The sequence below is a fragment of the Aythya ferina genome (assembly GCF_964211825.1).
Source record: "Aythya ferina genome assembly, chromosome: 17".
Classification (NCBI taxonomy): domain Eukaryota; kingdom Metazoa; phylum Chordata; class Aves; order Anseriformes; family Anatidae; genus Aythya; species Aythya ferina.
In genome coordinates this window covers 4,036,082-4,056,996 of record NC_140316.1, presented here as the reverse complement: position 1 = coordinate 4,056,996, position 20,915 = coordinate 4,036,082, and the positions used below count along the sequence as shown (strand labels likewise).

At 44.3% G+C, this 20,915-nt stretch overlaps 2 long non-coding RNA genes across 3 annotated transcripts in view; both read left to right on the top strand.

The window, feature by feature from the left end:
• The first annotated feature begins 904 nt into the window (after positions 1-904).
• On the top strand, positions 905-2,455 carry LOC311446084. Its single transcript, XR_014698749.1, has 2 exons — positions 905-1,669; positions 1,768-2,455. It is a non-coding gene; the product is annotated as an uncharacterized lncRNA (long non-coding RNA).
• Positions 2,456-2,993: 538 nt separating this feature from the next.
• LOC311446080 overlaps positions 2,994-20,915 on the top strand; it is a 42,548-nt gene continuing 24,626 nt past the window's right edge. For both annotated transcript variants that reach the window (XR_014698744.1, XR_014698745.1), the window contains exons 1-6: positions 2,994-3,143; positions 8,601-8,812; positions 11,179-11,365; positions 15,937-15,984; positions 17,550-17,665; positions 19,511-20,406. This is a non-coding gene — a long non-coding RNA (uncharacterized lncRNA). The remainder of the gene's footprint in view (positions 3,144-8,600; positions 8,813-11,178; positions 11,366-15,936; positions 15,985-17,549; positions 17,666-19,510; positions 20,407-20,915) is intronic.

Genomic DNA, 20,915 nt, shown 5'->3' with positions numbered 1-20,915 from the left:
AGCTACGTCTAACCACTTGCTTTGGTAATTACAGGCTAGTGGGGAGTCAGACAGTTATCTGCCTTGGGTTTCACTGGACTGTGGATTTCCAGTGGAGCATTTTCTCTCCTCCTGTTTCTTTAAAGGACAGTGCTATAATATTTCATATATGTGGTATTCTAAAGCTATAACCAAGTTCTGCGAGATGGTTGTTAATGAAAGATCTGGAGTTTAGATACACCCAGTTAAACAATGGATTGAGCTTAACAACTGTATTTGCTTTACCAATATTTTAAGAGTCACTTTCTAGAAAAGAGCATTTACACTGAGCTATTTCTTACATTTGTTCTTACATCTCTTAACTCACAAGGTAATTCCTATATTGCTTATAAGTGAATTATAATGGTAAGTCCTTAAAAGAGAGAAACCGGGGAATTTACAGCAGTTTCTCTTGGTAGCACTCATTTCAGTCCTGTTGTGCTTTAGGTCCTCCATTGTTAATATGCATTTCTGGTTCTCATTATTTCATTCGCTTCTAAATTTGCTGACCAACAAGGACAATGGAAATTGTCTGTAAAGTTCCCTTCTTTATTTCTGTCAGCAGGGTCATCAAGATTCTTGTCCCACCTTTCTGTTTTAATTCAGGAGTTTAATGCCCCTCTGAATGCAAACTGAAGGTGCCCTTTCTGGGAAAATTGTGAATATATATTTTTTCCAATTAACTACACAAATTCTGCAATAGGAGGTAAAAACAAGAAGTGCATTGATAGCACTACAGTTATCAATATTTATCTGTGGGAGCCCCCAGGCTTGTGTATGCACATAATTTTGTTGAGAGATGCGGCAGCCGGGTCATCCAAAGAAATTAACAAAATCAAAGAGTCCAAATGTGAAAGGATGCCTCTGTTTGAAACAGCATCTCTGAATCAATTGTGCCTTTCCTTCTACTGAGGCAATTTCACATTTTCAATAGAAGGCAGACCTACAGTGATTTTTTCCCCCCTAGCATCAAATGGCTTTCCACACAATGATATTCATCATGTTATAACTCTAGGTGAATGATAATGGATCAGAGGGAATGAAAACAGATGGATGTTAAAACAGACAATTCTCTGCCATGAACCTGGGAGCCCTCCACTGCTGCCTGGTCCGCTCATTCAGTTCATAATTGTATCAGACATTCCAACAATAGAGAGGCCTTCTTCATTAATCCTGAATTTACTGAAAAGAAGCTCTGCAGACTAAAGCTCTGTCGGCGCTTAGACAACACCAGGCAAAATTTACCACGGGCCTACATAGATAAAACTCAGCTAAATATAAACTAGCACAGAAAATTCTGAAAGAAGCAGGGGAAGAGAGGGGCTGGTGAGACAAGGAAGGAGGCCAGGCTCACAGCAGCACTGCTGATAGCCAGCAGGCACTGAAGTGCCTTCGTAACAGAGCTGCAACTTAGACAGCACCAGAGACATTTACAGAAGAGCTTTCCTCTTGCTGGAGTACAGGCAGAGCTAAACTTATCATTAGGGCTCCTGCACTTGAGCTGATTTTTCTCTTTTCAGGGATCAGCCCGCAGATAGCCCAGGAAATGCCAGCCCCCACCATGTGATGGGGCACAACCTTTTGGTAACCCTGGTCTGCAGCAGGCGACCGGGGCCAAGCAATACAGATCGAGTCTCTTACCAGCTGTCCTGTGAGTCAAACCTTGATTACAATATTGACATTACCATTTTAATCACATGCGTGCTGCTGCAGATTTTAATGACCAACTTGCTATGCCTTTGCTCTTAGAGGATCAGAAATGAGACCCTTGCTCACAGCCCGAGTGAGTAGGACACCAGAACAGCAGCTACCCCGGCAGCAAACGTGGCATTGCTCGAGCCACGAGCCTGCCCCTGAACGTTAACCTTGCTGGCACCGAACACCTCGCTGGAACAGGGACTTTGTTCTCAATTACTCTATTCCTGTGTCTGGGGCAGGACTGCAAGTTATGAAAAGAGGAGAAAGGCAGCGCTTTTGTATTCTCTCTAGCCTGAGGCTGTGTGAAAATCTAGCTGGTTCCCGTCTAACTATCATTTTCTGATTCCCAGGGACTTTACTTAGAGCAGCATAATCCAGAGACTTTTCCTTCATACTGTGAAGCTGGAAGCAGGGCTGCTATTTAACTTTCCCTGCCTTGTGCTGTCAGAGCAAGGTGAAGAAACTTCAGTGCAAATGAGAATCAGGCCCTGATTCTGCATTGTTCTTTTCACCCTGAACATGCTGCGTGATCTGCTGCAAACAGAGCGAGCTGAATCTGTGAAGCCTTGCTCTGATAAAGACTATCATGTCCAAGGTGGGAGGACAACCAAAAGGTCAGAATAAATAAACCAAATACAGAATTGCTTAAGGCAATAAAGGGAGACCACAGGCTTTTATTACAATTCTGACATGCACCAGAACATACTTCAGGACGTTAAATAAACTGGGTTCTGTGTCACCAGGCTTAGCTGTTTTATGTTGTTTCTTCTCCTGCTACCCCAATACTTTGCCAAAATGATCAGGCCTTAGCTGCTTGTTATCCCTTCTGCAAACATGGACTGCCTTTATCACTTGCTTCATCGTGGGCATTTGCAGTGAAAATACATAATCACTGTCAGAGTACAAAGAATCATTACGAATAATTAGTTACTTCCAATATGGCAAGTCAGTCTCATAAATCTTGAATATTTGGCTTTGGTTTTGGAAAGAGAATCCTTAATGGCTACACTTGTGAGACTCTGTTAATTGATATAAAATTGTATTCAAAATTAAATTTGTTTTAACAGATCTAAATCACCCCAATAAATCAGCTCCAGCCTATCTGCTTCAAAAGGTTCAAGTACACTTTTTTGCCTTAGGGAGAAAGCGTGAGCTTGCAATCAGTGCACGGATGGCTGGACCTGACCCTCCCCTCCTTTGCTAACTGCTTCCATATGCTGACACCAGGGTGAAGTTGCTGGCCTGAGAAAGCATAAAATGGGGGGGGGGGGGGGGGGGAGGTTTGTCTGCAAAGCAGCCCCTTCTGGGGCAGCTGTAGGAGCTCTGGTGCCCTCAGCATTTCTGCTGTAAGGACGGAGCTGGCTGCCTGAATTCCAAGGACTTAAGGAATTAAAGGATGGAGGGGGAATTTTAGAAGGGGAGGAGAGGTAAGGAGTTTATCTTTTTTTTTTTTTTTATAACCAAATATTGATATTTTACATGCTTATGGGTTGTAGTTGAACGGTAGGTGTTGTAATGCTCTTCTTTTCTTCAAGGAAAATGTCTTTTTCATCTTCTGTCATGGGTGAGAGAAGGTAATAAATAATAACAGTAGCTTAATTTTGTCTGACCATGTGTGCTCTACTTAGCTCCTGAAATTGTTTTAGGAAGAAAACTATTATCTTTGGGCTTACTTTAGGCTGGGGAAACTAAGGAACAGAGAAGCACAGGGTTCTTCTCACAATTTCTCTCAGTAACAGCCTATTTGCTCACCTGTGCACTGGTGCTTCCTGAGATCTTGTGTGGTAAAACTGCTGGAAAAAAACTCAGCATTTGCATCCTGTCTGCTGTTACTATCTGTTATCTCAGATCTCTCTCTTTTTTTTTTTCTTCTTCTTCCAGAGATTCCTTCTTGCCTACTTCATCTCAGTAGAGCCTTCCCCACCCTTCTACCGAAGCTGCTGTGTGTATTTGTGCCTGTCTGCTCTCCCCGGGTTCCAGCTGCAGGACTCGTTCCATGGGGCCACCTTGCCTCCTGCCTGCAGCCCTTTGGGGTTTGATGCTCTCTGCCTGGGGATTTGCATAGGCATGGGTCAGATTTCAGGAGGCCGTGAGCATTGCAGCGAATGCACTGCCTTGCTTCCTATGGGTAAAGTCTAGGGGAAAAAGAAGCAAGCCTGCAGCGCAGTGTTCAGTAGCTAAGTACTATGTCTTGCTTGACTAGGTATGCCTAAATCCTGTTGGGCTCAGTGATCTATTTAATGACTCTTTTACTTGCTTTTAGGATGCTGCTGCTGTACAGCCGTCCTCTGCAGCACACAACGTGTAACGTGTAGGTGGCATTTATTGGTGGATAAAAGTTAAAATCAACTCAGCTTTATTAGGGGCAGCCGTTACAGCTGCTGGGAATCCTCCCTGGGTAGAAGCTGTCTCTTTTTTACAAGTGCGTTACAGGTTGTGCTCATTTTACTATTTGAGTTTGTTTAAAATAGAGTTTATTTTTAATCTGTTTATAATATCAATCATCAAATATTCTAAGAAAAACGTTCCCTTAAAAAAACAACCCTGGGAAACCTGAAAGTTAAGGCTTTAAACGTGTTTTTCTGTTCTAGTTAAGAGCATCTTGGAGAGAATATGTCTGGCAATCCACCAGTTCCAGAGATCTCCTAATAAAGGCTGTCAGGGAGAGCAAATATAACTTAACACGTGGTCAGCTACTTATGATAAACAGGTGCTAAAACACTTCTGCAGCGTTCCCTCCATTAAGGGTTTGTCTCTTTGAAGCAACCATCGGGAAGATGTGTTGTCTTAATTACAATCCCTGGGAGCGAGGAGCTGGCTAGCTGCTAGGTGACTTGCTAATAGAGACTGCTCTGTGCTGGGGGTTTTAGCTCTGAGAAGCAGCAGCAGGCTAAAACCCAAGTGTAGACTGGCAAAATCACAATGATGCATAATTTATACCGGGTCAAGTTACCCTTCATGGAAAGTAGGTGAGCTGGGCAAATGTTAAGCAGGGCTTCACCCTGGCTATTGTCAATGGCTATAATGGGGAATTTATTCCCAGGATGGACAAGGCCTAACAAATTGCTCCAGTTACGTGTTCTGGTGTCTTTGAGGGCTCAGACTGACTTTGCAAGAGCTAGATCAGACATGGATTCAAGGATATTTAGGAGGACATAATGATGAAAGATGTTGAATTAACTGCCTGGAATCATTTTAAAAAGTGAGGTAGATTTGGAAGGTATATGAAAGAGGATGAGGGAAGATTCAATGGGTCACTGTTAGTGGGTGTGTAGTAGATACTGAATTATTCTTAACTATTTCTTTGCACGTGCCTCGTACTGTTGCTGATCTTCTGTTGTTCTTCACCTGATTCACTGATTTAATTTCACTTCTGTGAAGGAAGGAAAGAACCTCAATTTGAGGGGACTGATAGCCTTTAGAAGGGGGGTGTATTGAATTTCAGAAAGCATTTTACAAGAAGGTAGCCTGCAACAATCTTGTGCTATAGGACTTCCTTTGGAAGCGTATATTTCTCCCCCATAAGTCTTCTGAACAGTTTTATACTACACGTTTCAAGAGAATTAAATCAATAACAATCTGTACCTTTCTAACCTGAAATGCAAGCTCTGCACGGCAGGAGATCAAGCTATGCAATTAACTGTTGTCCTTTCAAAGGAATTCTGACAGATATTTATAGTTTACTGTATTCCATTTCCCTGCCATTGGAATATAACAGTACAACTGAAAGCAGCTGACTGGAACTATGAAATAATTATAGCAATAACTATGTCCTTCTCTTCTGGGGAAGTCTCACAAAGTGCTGAATGTGGGGACTGCTGATGTTCTTGCCCCTCAGAACTCAGGCCTTACCTTTTGTTTATCGCGCACCTTTATGGCATCCAAGAGGTTTTTTTTCCATTTCCTACTGCTTTTTCTAATGCCAGATTCTAAATCTCACATTCAACTTGACGTTGAATGAATCAGCGCTGTACAAATAAACACATTTTTAAGAGCTTTCTAAAATTGGGCATGGTCAATGTATGAAGTAGAAAGACTTCTCTGTACTAAAGTCAGTCATATCTTCGTGTGGGAGTCTGGAGCAGCCTATTAGGAAGAAACTATGCAATATTACCAGAAGTGAATAGATTGGCATTTGACTGCTAGGCACTTTGCAAATTTCAATACAATGGTACTTATTTTATACCCTGAGCTGTCAATGTAACTTATGTGCTCATGCTGGTGACTTAGTAGCATAATGACAGGCCATTGTTACTAAGCTAATTAATTTTAAGCAATCTTTCCTAACAGTGTGCTTGAGAGTGACATTCGATTGCTGCAGACTTGAGACATTGAAGCATCAGGAAAATAGTAATGCTGAATCTTACGGCTGCCGCTCCTGCTGCCTCAGTCCAAGTCCCTTATCAGAGGATATTTGCTGTGTTGGGCACTTTAGATCTGAAGCTTGATTTGCCTCTTTCACCAGCTGTAATATCCTCTGCTACTTTGCCTTATGGCTGTACATGGCAGCGGTGTGCTGCAGGTTCCCGCTGCCTGTTAGTTCTGCCTCTTGACCCGTTTCCCTCACGTGGGCTGAAATCCTGCAGACGGCATACCAGGGTCTGCACGAGCTGCGAGCCAGGACCAGGTGCAGCCATTGCTTTGAGCTGCTTTCAGGAGCAGTGTGGTGAGGGTTTGTGGTGTATTTGTTTTGCCATTTTTCTTTTAACTTTTAGAAGTCTGGTAAGGGCGGAATAAGCTAAGTAGCATTGGAAACATCTTTCCAAATCAAAGGAAGTCTGGAAATTACTTTCCTATCACTGTTTGCCAAAAGGGGTAGAATATAAATGTCTGGATGCCCCAGACCTTTAACTGCATGGACTGGATGTGAAGTTGAACCCTTCCTCCAGCAAGAGAATGAGAACAGGGAAGAGAAACCATTCACAATTCGTTCTCACAGGTGGCACGCTCTCCTTGTGGCTGTTGAGTAATGCTGTATTGTCAGGCTGCCTCAGTGGTGGTGCTGTCTTTCTAGGTAACAGTTTTGCTTTCTGTCCCCCAACCGGTACTGAGACTGGGTGGGTGAGTGGTGCTGCTGTAACAGGAGGACAAACCCCATAGCAGCTTCCCACAAAGCTAGGTTTCCTAGGAGTGTTGTCAGAAATGTCAAGTCCACTACAGGTAAAGAAGCTAAGGAAGCAGAATGTCTCCTAAATTAACCGGATCTGGAAAGTCCCCATCATTTTCTTCATACGTGGCTGTTATCCAGAACACAGCTGACTGCCAGACCCACCGGTGTGGTAAAGCAGCAACCTGCAACCCAGCCCAGATGGCTCAGCTTCTGGAAACTTGCTTTCATTAACGGAGAAGAAGATTTGGCCTTCTGCTCAGTGAGCTGGTGCATGCACGAGGATCAATAACGTATCTGAGAACTCTCCTCCTGAGAGGGCTGCAACAAACAGTACATTATTTATGTGCCCTTCTCACGTTTCTCTGCGTTATGTAAATACTAATCAAGGTGAAATTGGACTCAGCCGTGTCTAATTTTGACTTCAGTTTATTTTGGCAATATCCAAGCAGAGGTCAGATGCTAAATGGTCTTCTAGAGGATCCCTGAGGTTTTCTAAGGCTTTGTGTGGGTTTAAGGCAGTCTCCACGTAGGCTTGTAGCTGGCTGTTGGAGTCCCAAGCGCTGTTGCTCTGTTGTCCCCAACCCTCATACTCTCCTTTGCTTGCAACATGAGTGAGAAAATAGTGAGTCCTGATTAGCCATTGCCCTTTGACCACAGCTGATGTTACTAATCCACATAAGCAGAAGCATATTTTATTTGTCTTGGTCAACATTTTGATCTACTTGCCCCTGTTCCTGTAGCCTTGAGTTTTTCCTCTGTGTGTCTGTTGATCTTTCAGGGTGTTTTCAGTCTGGCTCACCTGGGAGCAGGGGTTTCTTTGGGAATGCTTCCCAGTTTTCAATCTGTTGTGTGGTTCCAGGAGTCTAATTCTGGTTGTTTGTATTTATTTATGGCATCATAATAGTTTTCACCTGCTATGGGAAAAAATGTGCCTTACTGACAGCTCTGCTAACCAAAATCTTCTGTTCCTACTTGGTAAAAGCTAGTGCACTGTGAGCTTTTAATGTGCATGGGTGTGCCTGCCAAGCAGGGCAGCTATTAGTTCTGTGCATGATGATGGTTTCTGTGATGAGCATGACTTTTTCTATTGGGAAATGAACTGTGAACACCTACTCATTTTTCATAGGCCAAATTACAGTGATCTTTCAGCTCTCTGAATTGCCTACACCTCAAAAAGAAAGTCCCTAGGACCCTTTAGAGTGATGCTAATGAAATAGTTGTGGCCGGGCAGCGATTCTGTAACCAGGAACTACCTCTACAAATTATTTGCTTCCTGCCTGGCAGAAGCCTGATGCACCTTGTGTACTTCCTCACCTTTTGCACCGTTTTACACTTGGCATTGAGGTAGCTTTTGGGTGTCTGTTGGTCAGGCTTCCCTAGCTGTGATTAAACTGAAAGAAAAGGGTTTGATGTCGGGGAGAATTTGCTTACAGTTCTGTGTCTCTCTGGAAACCTCACAGGCAACAGCTAAGAGGAAATGAGCTAAAAAAGGCATTACTACTCTCTTCTTGCCAGGGGGAAAAGAAAAGGGCAATAGAAATTATTGCTTAAAAAAAAAAAAGTCTAAATTCAGACCTTGGAAACAAACAAGCCCGACTCTGAATTTAGTTCTAATACCGGTCTTCAGACACTTCCACGCTTAAATCCTTGGATGATCATTAAGTTCTGTTGTGTTTGTACTTTTCTAATCCAAGAGATCTCCAGTGGTACTTATCAGCTCAAAGACTTATGCCTGATTTTTTTTTTTTCCTTCCTCCCTGTGTGTTTGTCCCAGAGTTGGTCTGGGGGAAAAGACACTTAGTGGAGCTTTGGACTCTCTCAAGGCAGCGAGGCCAACAGCAGCTCATAGTTGACTTGTGCTCACCAGATGGAGAGGATGGGGCCCTCAGTAAAATGGGAGCTGTGGGATCTGTCACAGCTGTCTGCCACTTCTAGGATGACGATAGAGAATGTGTGTCAGTGCATGAACTTCTCCCAGTGAATCAGGTATGTCTGCACAAAGATGACTTTCTCAGATTTTTCTAACGTTACATCTCAGTGTCTGTATGCACAGATGTTTTTTGTTGTTCTGGGGAAAAAGGCACTCTTAATGAAGAGCACTTGATATTCTGAGATCTGGTCACTGTAATCAAGACAATGAAAGTTTTTTTTACGTTAAGCCAAGCTTTCCAATTCAGTAGGACAGAGTACTATCAGTTAATTTGAGCTTCTGAGCTGTGCAGGTACTTAGTAGTATAATCCATCAGGTACTCTGATCTACAAGTCTGGCTGAAATCTTGCAACTGTCAGCATGACATTACACCCAGTCACATCCAGTGTGCTGAATAGCTAATGGATGTTTTGAAAGGAGCTAAATTGGCTTCCCCAAATTCACCTTAAAAATGCAAGATCTGTCTGCAGCTTGGATGTGAAGGTGTGATTTCAGGCTGCTGTGATAAGTCACTAACACCTGGGTTTTCTGCTTTTTGTTTTCTAAAGCTTCCGTTTTAACTTGCATTTACCTAACCCTTTAACAATGCTGTGTTCTTCTACAGCAAACAGCGTGCTGGCAGGTGACTAAGATCAGAAGACAAACCAGTTACTTTTTTTTTTTTTTTCTTGGTGGATGTGGCTTTCAGTTCAGAGCTAAGGCAGGCCTTTAAGTGCGTAATGAGAATGCTGTAGGATGAGTGTAGATCTCGTGTCAGCTCAGATGAACTTCGCTTGTACATATAGTTCAAAGTAAATTGCCACATGGTCAGCAAAATGAACTTAACCATACAGCTCAGGAATACTGAAACATAGAGCATGTTATGATCTGGATTCTTTGTGAGAAAGTGCAAAGGGTGTTCCTTGCATTTCCTCAAAGCAGGAAAAAAATCAGCGTCTGCTGGGTGCTAAGATCTTCAGGAGTCAAAGTTGCTTGGCTTAATCCTAATAACCTGTCCCTGAAAAAAAATGGAAAAGAATAGTTTCAATGAGAATGATGATCCTACAATGAGCAGAAAGAATGTGGGAAATCACGTTGCTGGAGAAGGTGTGTGTAGGGGTTTAGCTGTGCTGGGTTTGCTGCTGTGATGCCTGGTGCTTACAGGCCAAAACTTGGGTTCCCAACACAGCTTGTGCACCAGAGTAGGAGCATCCATTACATGTCAGTCATCTGCTTGCACTGGGTGTATTCTTTCCCCTTTCCAAACCCCATTTGGGTTGCCAGTTTGGCATGGAGCTGCTTTAGGGGATGATAGGACTGAATGCTAGAGCTTATTTGTAAGTAGTTTTTTAATGCATTGCGAGAACAGCTGGGTAGGAGGTATAAATTGCTATAAATTGCTGGTCTATGCAAAAAGGTGCTTGCATACATTACTGGAGAGCCCACTTGAACTTGTTGAGCAGTGCTCCCACCAGCATTAAGAGGTCACTTAACCCTCTGCGCGGCCCTGCTGCGGAGCCCAGGCGTGCACGGCAGAATTCAATGAGCTCCACCATTTTTCCTCTGTGCGCTGCCCAGAACTGATGCAAAGTGACATCTGACAGCGCAGGCAAAGCAGTGACAGTGCTCTGAGACACTAACAATAGCTGTAGAGCTAGAGCAGTTTTCCTCCATCCTTATTTTTCATTAGATTCTCCCCTCTTTGGTGAGGAAATGTTGTCATCCCTGGCACGGTTTATCCTTGGAAGCCACCTTCGAGCCATTTAATCTCAAGGCTGGCTGCACAGTGGAGTCAATGTGCTAGGAATGTTCCCAACATAATCTCTTTAAAGAGCAGCTGATACCTCACTGAGAACTTTGAAAAAACATTCCCCTTGGAAGCAGCCCTCGGAAATTAGGGGCAGTGAGGGGGAGCTGATGAGCGAGAGGCCAAATGGTCTCGGGAGCAGCGTGGCAGCACCCCCCAGAAAGGCAGGCTCCGGTGCCATGCAGAAACTCGTCTGTCTCTTTTCTCAGTTTTCTTTGTTACTAAGGAGATTTGCATTGAAACAAGCTCTGCAGGAATCCTCAGGTTTCTAGCAAGGAGATCTTAATATTTCTACTCATTTGTAATTAGTAAAAGAGAAGGTGTCGAAAAAGGTTCCTGTGAGGGATTCTTGGGACCAAATTGCAGTAAAAGGGGGAGAAATGATGAATAGCCCTCCACACCCCAGCTGAGCACTCAAGGTCAATTTGGTGGAACCCAGGGCCAGCAGCAATGTTGTGGTTTACCTCACTAGGACAGAAGTAGACCAACCCTATTTGGTTTTGGCCTGGCTTCTCCTGCTGTATCTGTTTGTTCCTTGCCCTGGTGCCTGTGTCTCTAGGATATACCCTAGTGAAGTCAGCAGCAAAACTATGAAGAAAGAAGAAGACTCAAAGATGCTTGGTTTTGTTTCGATAGGTATTTTTAACTGCTGTTCCATGGATGGGGAAAAGGACACTGTTTTTTGAGTGCTGGAAACAGAGACAGGAGTAGGTGCCTAAGGAGGAACGTGAAGAATTTCGGCTCTAAATCCATAAGGATAATCCTCACCGCTCCTGCCTACCTCTGTAAGCGGCTGAGTATCACCACCAAGAGGGTTCCTTAGGTACTTAAAGCTCTTCTCTGTATGTCTAGAATTATCCAAGTCGTGTTGATGCTGAACTGTTCAAATCTGATCTCCTTCCTAAGCCCTGTCAAGATTAACAAACCAGGCTTTCTCCCGCCTGCCTCCTGAGAGGCCCTGCTGACAGCACAGACAGAGCATGCCTGCAGCGTGCCTCTGCACCAGCCAAGTACACAGACAGCTGCTATTTACATTCCAAAGCAGAGGAAGAGTCAGGGATATCCTGCTGCTATAAAATAGCACTGAATATTAAAGGATAAGAGGAGCTGTTGCATGAGCAATGGAGTTCTGACCAATCTCTTATGTTCTCCTCCTCTGGGGCAGTCTCAGCAGCCTTTTCATGTTCCCCATGATTTTTCCTCTGTAGTATCCTTCCTCTTCCATCTTCCCTGTAGTCCTGCATCACCTTTCCCTGCACGCTGCTCCTGCTGTGTCTCTTTAACACCTTTTTGGCTCTTTCCCATGCTCCCTAAGCTTACCCATGTCAGAGCTGCTGCTTTCTCCTGTGCCCTTTGTGTGGCCTTGGGAGGGAAGCAGCTTGTGGGGTGGGCTGTTGGGAGTGGAGAGTGGCTGGGTGTCGTGTGGAAGCTGAAGAAGCCCTGCAGGAAGGTGGATGTTGGGCGGTTTGTTCAGTGCTGTCTGCCTGAGTCCATGTGGCAGTGCAGGGGCTTGAGTGTCTTTACAATTGAGCAGTCAAAAGTAATTTTGATGCAAGGACAAAATAGTCAAAGGGTAATGAATATGGTGGACTACTAGGAAAATGTTTTGGGAATGGAGCTGGTAGAGATCATTCAGTATCGAGGTAAATGGGAAGAAAATACAACAAAGGGAGAAGTTGGTAGGTTCCTGCAAAAAAAAAAGAAGTTGAAATCCTATTCCCTCCCATTCCAACCCCCATCTCTTCTGCCAGTGGCTTAATATGTATTCAGCAAGCTAAATACATCAGGTCCTCTTTCACCTTGGCAGCACTGCTGGTGATACTATCATACAGATCTGTGCTTGCTGATCCTCCTTGTCCCACTGTTGCACCCAGAAGTTTTTTCCCCAGTCTGGTTATGTGGCTTCTCCTGGCCTTTGGAAACGCGGTACTTGAGCTGCAGTAAGACCTGGCCTTTCTGTTTGCACCTCTCCTCAGTTCCCAGGACGTTGGTATGATATAGGCTTTTGCTTCCAATATATTATCATCCGGTGGAATTAGCCCCAGGAGTCAGCCTCTGGTCCCAATTACTTTTCTTTAGCTGAGGTGCCTGAATCTCCTGCCACAGAAGGTCTGGGACTCCTTTATCCTGGAGCGCATGGACACCAGCAGGGAAGGCAGAGGCTTGTGGTGAGATGAGGGCCGTTGGCACGCTTCCCAGCACCTACTGATAGCACAAAGTGTATGTTACAGGCCGGGCTGTACAGTCCCATGGTACAGAAACACTATGAGGCTATTAAACACCCACTTCAAATTGCACCTTTGATCAAATTCCTAACAAAAGGCAGCATTGCTGTGCAGTTCTGCTGCGTGCGTGCTTTGCAAATTACATCCCCAGATGTATGAGATCTCTGGAGACCAGAGGGGAAGGAATGTCATGCACACAATAGAGCTGGAAAAACCTTCTGTCTTAATGGTGCCCCATCAATTCTTATCTGATAATCTCTCCTTTTGAAGGTATGTGGAAAACCAAAAATAAGAACAAAGCATAGACAGAGACTTGCCCTGACCTGTCTTCTAGACCGTATCTCTCTGGAGCTCTGCTTGCTTGCTCTGCTTGTCTTGCTGTGACCTCTCTCTCATCTCGCTATCAAGCTCGCTTGCTGGGGTGAGCAGCTGCCCCCTCCCTCCCTCCCGTCCCTCTTTCCAGCCTCTCCTTGTGCTTGTAACAGCCTTCTCGTGCTTGTCTGCCTTATCCACTTTGTCTTATATTTTCAGCAGAGATTAGAAATATCTCTTCTTCTGAGTCTCAAAGTTCTGAATTCCTCTATCTTCCTGCCACTGCTTATCTTGCTGCTGTATTTTTAAACTCTAATACACTCCAGGATATGGTTGTCACAGGGGACACTTGAACAAAGTAAGAGGAGTGTAGAAACCTTCTGAAATTCTCAGGAAAAAAAAATGCTTTGTCAAAAGAGGAAAGTTCAAAGCATAAAAATATGTATCTATTTTTCAGTCGTTGAGCAGTGACAACACATGATACCGGGATGATTTTGGAGCGTGTTAACCACAGCACACCCTTCTGTTCTGCTTTGTCGTGCGTTGTATCACTTTTAGGTTGAGGGCTCAAGGGGCCTGGCACGCTTGCAGTAGCTACTTCCAAGTAGCCTGGCAGGTAGGGGACTGCTAATAGCCCCGTCTCTCTCTGGCTGCACAGAGGAGATATCGGAGCAGAAAGAGGAAGTGTGACTCGTAGCTGGTGGCAGCCGGGGGAAATGAACTCTGACTTCCCCAGTCCCAGCCAGCAGCAGAGGTGCTGGGTCTCCTTCCTCCCTCCTGTGGTTCTCTCCAAATACGTCTTCAAAGGTGTGAGAACAACTTTGCATTGCCTAGCGAATAGATTTTATCTGGGTGCTCCAAAACCACTATCACTGAATCTCTTGAACACTTTGAGCTCGATGGAGAGACTTCAAAACTCGAAGGTTTTCACAGCTGAAGGGAGGCAGCGCTCAGACCCTGCTGACATTTGCCAGGGAGGCTGGGCTGCAGCTGTCTCGGGGCTCCTTGAGTCTGAAACCTTGGGCTGACAACCTCATGGCTTAGGAAGCTCTTACCAGACAGAAGTACTTCCCATTTGAAGCCTTCTGCTTGATCCTTAAGACGCCTTTGCACCTTTTCCTTAGAGGAGAGGCTGTCGGACACTGCGGTGATAGTAACCAACAATTTCCATTCATATTGCTGCCCACTTGGGAACATAAGCTGCCATCTTCTGAGCAAGGAGCTGGTGCTCTGGGGTTGTTTGCCTTTTCTCTTTGGTTTGGGTAATTATACTTGCCCTGAAGACAGCATTACTAAGATACATATCTAGTTTTTCAAATGATGCCCTGGCAGTCCCTGGAGTTCATTATCACCCTGCAATGCCCATAACTGTTTTGAGGAATCCCATCTTTTCTCCAAGGGTTGGGGTATTAACAGTGTGCGATGCGCTGTCTCCCCTGGCAGTTATTTACAAGATCACGTTGCTGTCCCACCTTTAACTCTGGTGCTCTTTGTGGGTTCATTTCCCCTTTTCAGGGGAAAATAAAGGCATAATTGCCTTCTTTAGAAAACAAAACATTTCCAAATGTTAAACTTTCCATTTAGAGCATCACAGCGTGCCTGTAGCCTCTGCGGTGGCTGGGCACCTAAACAGCACTTCCTTTCCACGGGGGGAGGAGGATGCCCAGCCTCCTGCTCCACAAGTGGCAGTTCCTATTCCGGCAAAAGGCGAATTTCCACCTGATGTTAACCCTGTAGAGCCAGTGAGACAGCTGCACAAATTGGACCTAATGCTGCAGGTACCTACTGGGGAATTAATTGTGTGTTTTTTTTTTTTTTTTTTTCTGAATGGTTTTATTTTAGGGAGAACAAGTTAATTCTTGTTGCTTTGCTGTAGGAAGAAAGTCAAACTAAAAGGCACATGGTTTCTGCAGCTTTTGAAATCTTTGTATTGTTATGCGGAATAACTGCAAACAATTTGCATTACAATGAATCATAAATAAGAGATGCCACCAGCTGAAGTGTAAACTGAGCAAAATGTGGGCAGCTCTCAGTGCAGCAGAACCGAAGTGCTTCAGGCAAGACTAGACGGAGCTAGCAGGCAAGTGAGCAAGGCACTGCTGGGTCGCAGGCAAGCCTTGTGCTCAGCAGAGGTCCGAATTTTAAGATGCCCAGTTAATCTTAATTTTCAATATAAGCAACATAATATTTGTAGCTTAGATGCCAAAATCGTCAGGCAAAGAGAAGGGAAAAAATCTGAAACCCTTCTGTGGAACAGGATTAGGCAGGATTAAAGTCTGAAATGATCATACTGCTCTGAGTAGTGGGTACTGCCACAGCCAACTCAATAAAACTCAGTGGGACGCTTGACATTGTACATTTTCAAGCAGCAAGTCATAAATCTATGTTCATGTGAAATCTTTAGCACTCAGCCTGATTGGAACAGAATTACTATGCAACTTCAGGTGCTGCTTTTGGGGGGAATAAAGCACAAGTTACTGCCTTGCAGGGCTGATCTTTGCTAGGAGAAAGAGAAAGCAACTTGAATGTTTACTTACCTTTTATAAAATAAGCCCTGTTCTCAAGTGTTTTACTGGGCAGGAAAGTTCTTAAGCATTTTGCTTAAATGTTGGGCAGTCAGGTCAGACTGAATTAGAGTTCTCGTCTTGTAAGAAATTTCTTAGAGCTAGCCTGTGCTATGAAAACTGGTGTGAGAAAGGTGGTACAGAGAAGGCACATCTTGCACCAGCATTGTGCTGCAGTACCTCTGCGAGGTGCATGTGGTGCTGTTGGAGGATCGGGGTGTGGGATCTGTGTTCTGGTTGCAGTCTGGAGTTCCTTCCTTGACCAAGTGCTCTTTTGTCTTTGCATCAAGCAGGCCTTTGAGCTGTTGCAAACTTCAGTGCTGCTAGCCCCCAGCCATGAGGTAAGCATTTGCTAGGTCCAATATGAGGATATTTCTGGTTTCCAACTTAAAATAATAATAATAATGGTGGCGTAGCTCATAATCATGAGTGAAAGGTCTCTGTGCTGTAATGGGAAACAGCTGGTGTGGTAGGCCATTGCAGACTAAAATCTGTCTTTGTTCAAAATGTGGCCCCGCCATTATCACGGTTGGAAATAATCCTTGGTGCTGACATGGTAATGACAGCTTGATGTTTTAGACGCATCTAATGGCACTAAGTCCTGATCTTAGCCAGCATTTATCAAGATAAATAAGCCAGTCAGGCAAGAGCATGGTGGGCTGACTGTATTCCTGCAGATAACGATGTGCGTGCTTCCTCTCTCGGAAGAATAATGAACAGAATGACTGTCAAAATATTTCCCTCTGGAGAGACTCCAGAATAACTGACACTTGTGTGAGCTCAGTGCCATCAGCAATGTGAGCCTCTTCACAAACCTGAAAGAAGTGGAGCTGTGGCCAAGGAAGATGAGAAGATCTCACCTTAACACTAACGAGAAGCTGGGAGAGTCATTTTCCCCCTTGTGTTGGACCTCTCTTGGGAACAGCTCTGCTGTCACGGTTGCTGGATGCAATGCTACAGTACGTCCCTCAGGCCTTTTGAGGCTGGTGGACCAGATTCTGCTGACTTCAGTGAGGCTGGGTCTGGTGCAGTACAGTCTTAAATGTTCTTTAGCTGAAACTTTCATTATAGCCCTACAAACCATCAGAGGATCAGGCCCTGCAAGTTCAACTCTGCAGCTCTCGGATTTTCCTATTAATCCTGGAAGAAAGCAGTGCTAATGACTTGTCTGCAAAACAACGTGCATGTACAGACCTACACAGAGCTTACTGTGCTGTTGTGGTGTGCCCCTTCTGCAGCCCTCGAGAATTTTGGGAAACACATGTAACTTGCTGCAGGAGCTGCCCTCATTGTAAGGATGATGCATTGAAAAAGTGTGCCTGGGGAGCTGAAAGCATCACTGTGCCCCGCTTGGTGACCAGAAGAGTAACATGGCCTGGCTGGCTGGAGTCTGAGCACGGGGAAAGCCCATGGCCTGTGCCACAAAAGAAACGGTTCTCCTGGGTCAGAAAACTGTGCTGTAACGACAGAGTAAGCTCCAGCAAAGCCACGGCACAGGTCAGGGCTGGGAAGTGTACACAAAGGGCTTTCCCTGTAGAACAGGTCAGGTCATGCTGCTGATTTAAACGCGTCCTGCAAAGGTGTCATAACTCTCCAGCCTGAGTGTGTTACGTCTCCGGAGCGAGAGCAGGGTTTTGCAAGACTGGATTAAGGTGAATTTATTCCCTTTTCATTCTTTCAAATGTAGATTTATCCCTGTTGAGCTGAGCTGTGATGAACTAACTTTTTGCTGTAGGCAGAGGGCTGGCTCTTGTACTGATGAAGAGACTTGTATTTTTGCTGAACTGCTTCTTTCCATGCTATTCACAGGAGGTTTCATGAATTTTCTATATGGGTGGCCAAGAAAGTGATTTCTTCTGGCGGCTGCCAAGTTCCTCTTTTCCTGATTTTTTTTTTCCCCCCCCAGGAGGGTTGTCTGGGGGATACAATCAGGACAGTAGGATCTCTGATGCATCCAGCCCCCAAACGGACAAAAGGACGCCTCCTGTGGGTCTGTGGTCTGGGGATCAGGACAGCATCTGGGTGAGGTGCTTGGGTGCTGAGGGAGGAGGCAGAAATCTGAAATCTGAGCTGAAAGCAGGTTGTGTGCTCAGCAGTGCTTGGGGTGCTGGGTTGGGTGGGGAGGCTGCTGGGACGGGGGCTTCCTCCTGCCCCAACCCCACAGCATTGAGGGCTCCTGACCCGCTGCCCTGCTGCACACCTGGGCTGCAAGCAGCCAGCAGCAGAACGGCGATTTAATCGTATCTGAGGAGCACTGAACTGTATCGCAGACGAGGGAAGCAGGCAGTTGAGAGTGGGTGGGAACAAAACCCTACACTTTTCTTTGTTTGTCTTTTAACAATTGGTATTTACGATGAAGTTTGACCCCTCCCTCCAACCAAATGTTTCTACATGAGATAGTTTTCCCAAGAAAGGATAGTAAAACATCAGCAGTAAAATAATATTTATAGAGCTACGTGTTTGTGAAAGTGACTGTGGTTTTCAAGGTAAATAGTTGCTGGATTATTCAAAATACTCAGTATGTCTGTCAAAATCCTTGTGTCATGTGGAATATTTCCCACACAGTTTCATAGAGAGCCTCTTTTTAACGGCTGGTGGTAAACCTGTAATGCTATGTTAGGTTTTTAATAGCTTGCAAAGGTCCCCGATTGATTTTCACACATTTATTTCCACAGCAGTAAGGTTTTACGTACTGAGGTGTGGGAAGGAAAGGAGGGGGGGAAATAATCACAGGATGTTGAGCGTGTTTCAAAACGTGTGCCTAAATGCCTGTCCTTAAAAGGCTCTTGAGCCGGGGGTGGCTGAAGTGATTGCATGAGCAGTACTGGAGGGGAGCTGGGAGGTTTGCATTTTCTCAGGCAAGGGTTCCCTTCTTTTCCTCGCAACCCCCTCAAAGACGAGGCGAGGCAGCTTGCACAAAGCGAAGATCCCCCGTGAAGCTTCACGCTGCCTCCTGCTCCAGGGATGCTGCTCTCGGCTCTGAGTGGCAGCGGGACCTTTGGGGTTTTGGTGCTTGCACATCACTGCTGCTGAGTTTGGCTGTGCCTTGCTTTTCCATCAGCTCCATCCCATTTGCTGTAGGTCTTCATCTCATCATCTCACATTATTCCTGTGCAGTAGAGAGGCGCTCCTAAATCCCAATGGGATAATCAGACGTGTGGGAGAAAGGATCTTGAGCGCTCCTCCGGCTGTGGCCATGCGGGTTTCTGTCGCTGCTGCTGGGAGGAGGCATCTGATGTGAGGGGAGAGACCATTATGGCCCAGAGTCTGTCCTAGGAGTTGTCCTTGCAAGTCAAATTTTAAATTTCTGCAAAGGCTTGATGGAGTTTAATGGGCTGTAGACAGTTTTGTTATTTACATAGCAGACATCATTACTGGGGATATTTCCTTCCATATCTCATAGCAGCATGTCTAAGGACTGGAGACCAGCCTTGGCTCTTCCAGAGCTTCTGAGTAAACAACCAACCAAGCATCCTATTTAATAAAAAAAAAAAAAAAAAAAAAAAAAGACTGGCAATTAAAGAAGACGTCTTGCATTGTACAAACAGGAAGGATTGTAAAACACACTTTGCAGGGAGCCAGTGGAAATGCATTCAGTCTAGTTTATAATCACAGCACAATGAAATACCCTGAACATAAATAGCAAGAAATCAATTTTCTTTAGAAAAAGTAAAATAAAGAACATTAAATGATCATTTGACTAGATAACTGCAGTTTACTCGGTGGTATAACTGTCAGCTTGCCTGTGCACAATAATGGAATTAATGCAGAGGGGGTATGGTTTAGATGTCTCCTTCTTTACAGTGACAATAACTCCCTTGTTTTCTCTAGTGAGTAGATGTTTATACTCTAATTTTGTCTCTGCAGGCTACACAGAGCCTTAAACTTGCAAAAGGGATTTGTGAGCAGCTTGCTTGTCGAGAACAAATGCTAGTCAAAAGAAATGCATGACTTACTGACCTTGAGTTCACTGAACCTTCATCTTGATGCTTCTGCACCACTAAGGAATCGGCTGCTCTGAAAATTAAAGTTCCCAGATTAGAATGGGAGCTCCAACAAAGGACCTGTATGGTTTACAAATACACATCGATTAGAGGACTTTAAAAGAGCTTTGTAAGAACAATGGAATTATGAAAAGCAAATGTTTAAGAGGCAAGCGACCAATTGAGGTCAAAGTTGATGAAAACCAGACTTCTGAAAATATGGTATTTCTTATTTGTGTTTTGGCTAACAACCTTAACTCTTTGTCCTTACCTGTTATGTTATTCTTTTGGCCCTAGTCATATTGTCAAGCTGATGTGCTGTACAAAGAGATGATGACTTTCACAGGGCCCTTGGTTTCTGTCTGTGCACCTGGTATTTATTTTGCAGTGTCTGGGTCATATTGGTTTGTTGCATCCTCCAAGTTTTAATATTTTTTTTAAGGAAATTTACAGGAATATTTCTAGTTGATATTGTTTTAATGTGCTTAAAGCTATGTAGCCATTGTGTCACTTTTTTTCTTCCTGAAGAAACATGTCAAAAACCCAACATCTCAAAGTTTTCCATACTGTGTTAAGGCTAATGAACCTTTAATAGTTTAATTTGCTTCTCAAGCTTTTTGAAGCCTCACAACTGCACCTCTTTCTAGGACAGAAATATGAGAGTTACTGTGAAGAGGAGCCGCATGGCAGTTTCCTAGTTCCCATACAGACTTGTGCATTGGGAGCAGATTCTTCCCCTACAGCAGAGTGCATTTGTGCATACAGGTGACTGACATGGAAGTAAGTGTGAGCATGGCTATTGTGTATATACATCAAAATCAGATCATTTTGAAATATATACGTAGTAAAATGGCATATGCTTTTCACATGCTCAGGAAACATCTGTGTGGATAGAAATAATTTTTTTTTAACTGAGTTACAACCTTGGTTCTAAGGTTGTAACTCCTGTATATTTTACCTGCTTAATTGAAAAGATGTTTATATCATGAGAACTTGGAAAACTGAGAGAACTTGTTTTGCTTACCCCATAATCTGCAGAGTTCGCTTTGATGATAGTATGTCATAATTCCTCCTGGGTGCCAGTCAAAACAAAGACTTTGCACTGTACACAAGCAGCTCTTGTTTGGATGGTTTTGGTATTTTGAAATGCGGAGTAAAATCCAAGACAGATATTACTTCCCTTCCTGTAGCTGAATAAGGATAAGGCTGAAAGTGTGAAGAATTTTTAAGCTTAAAGTAATGTAGGCTTTGATCCCCTTAACACAGATGCTGTGACTCTGTGCTTTATC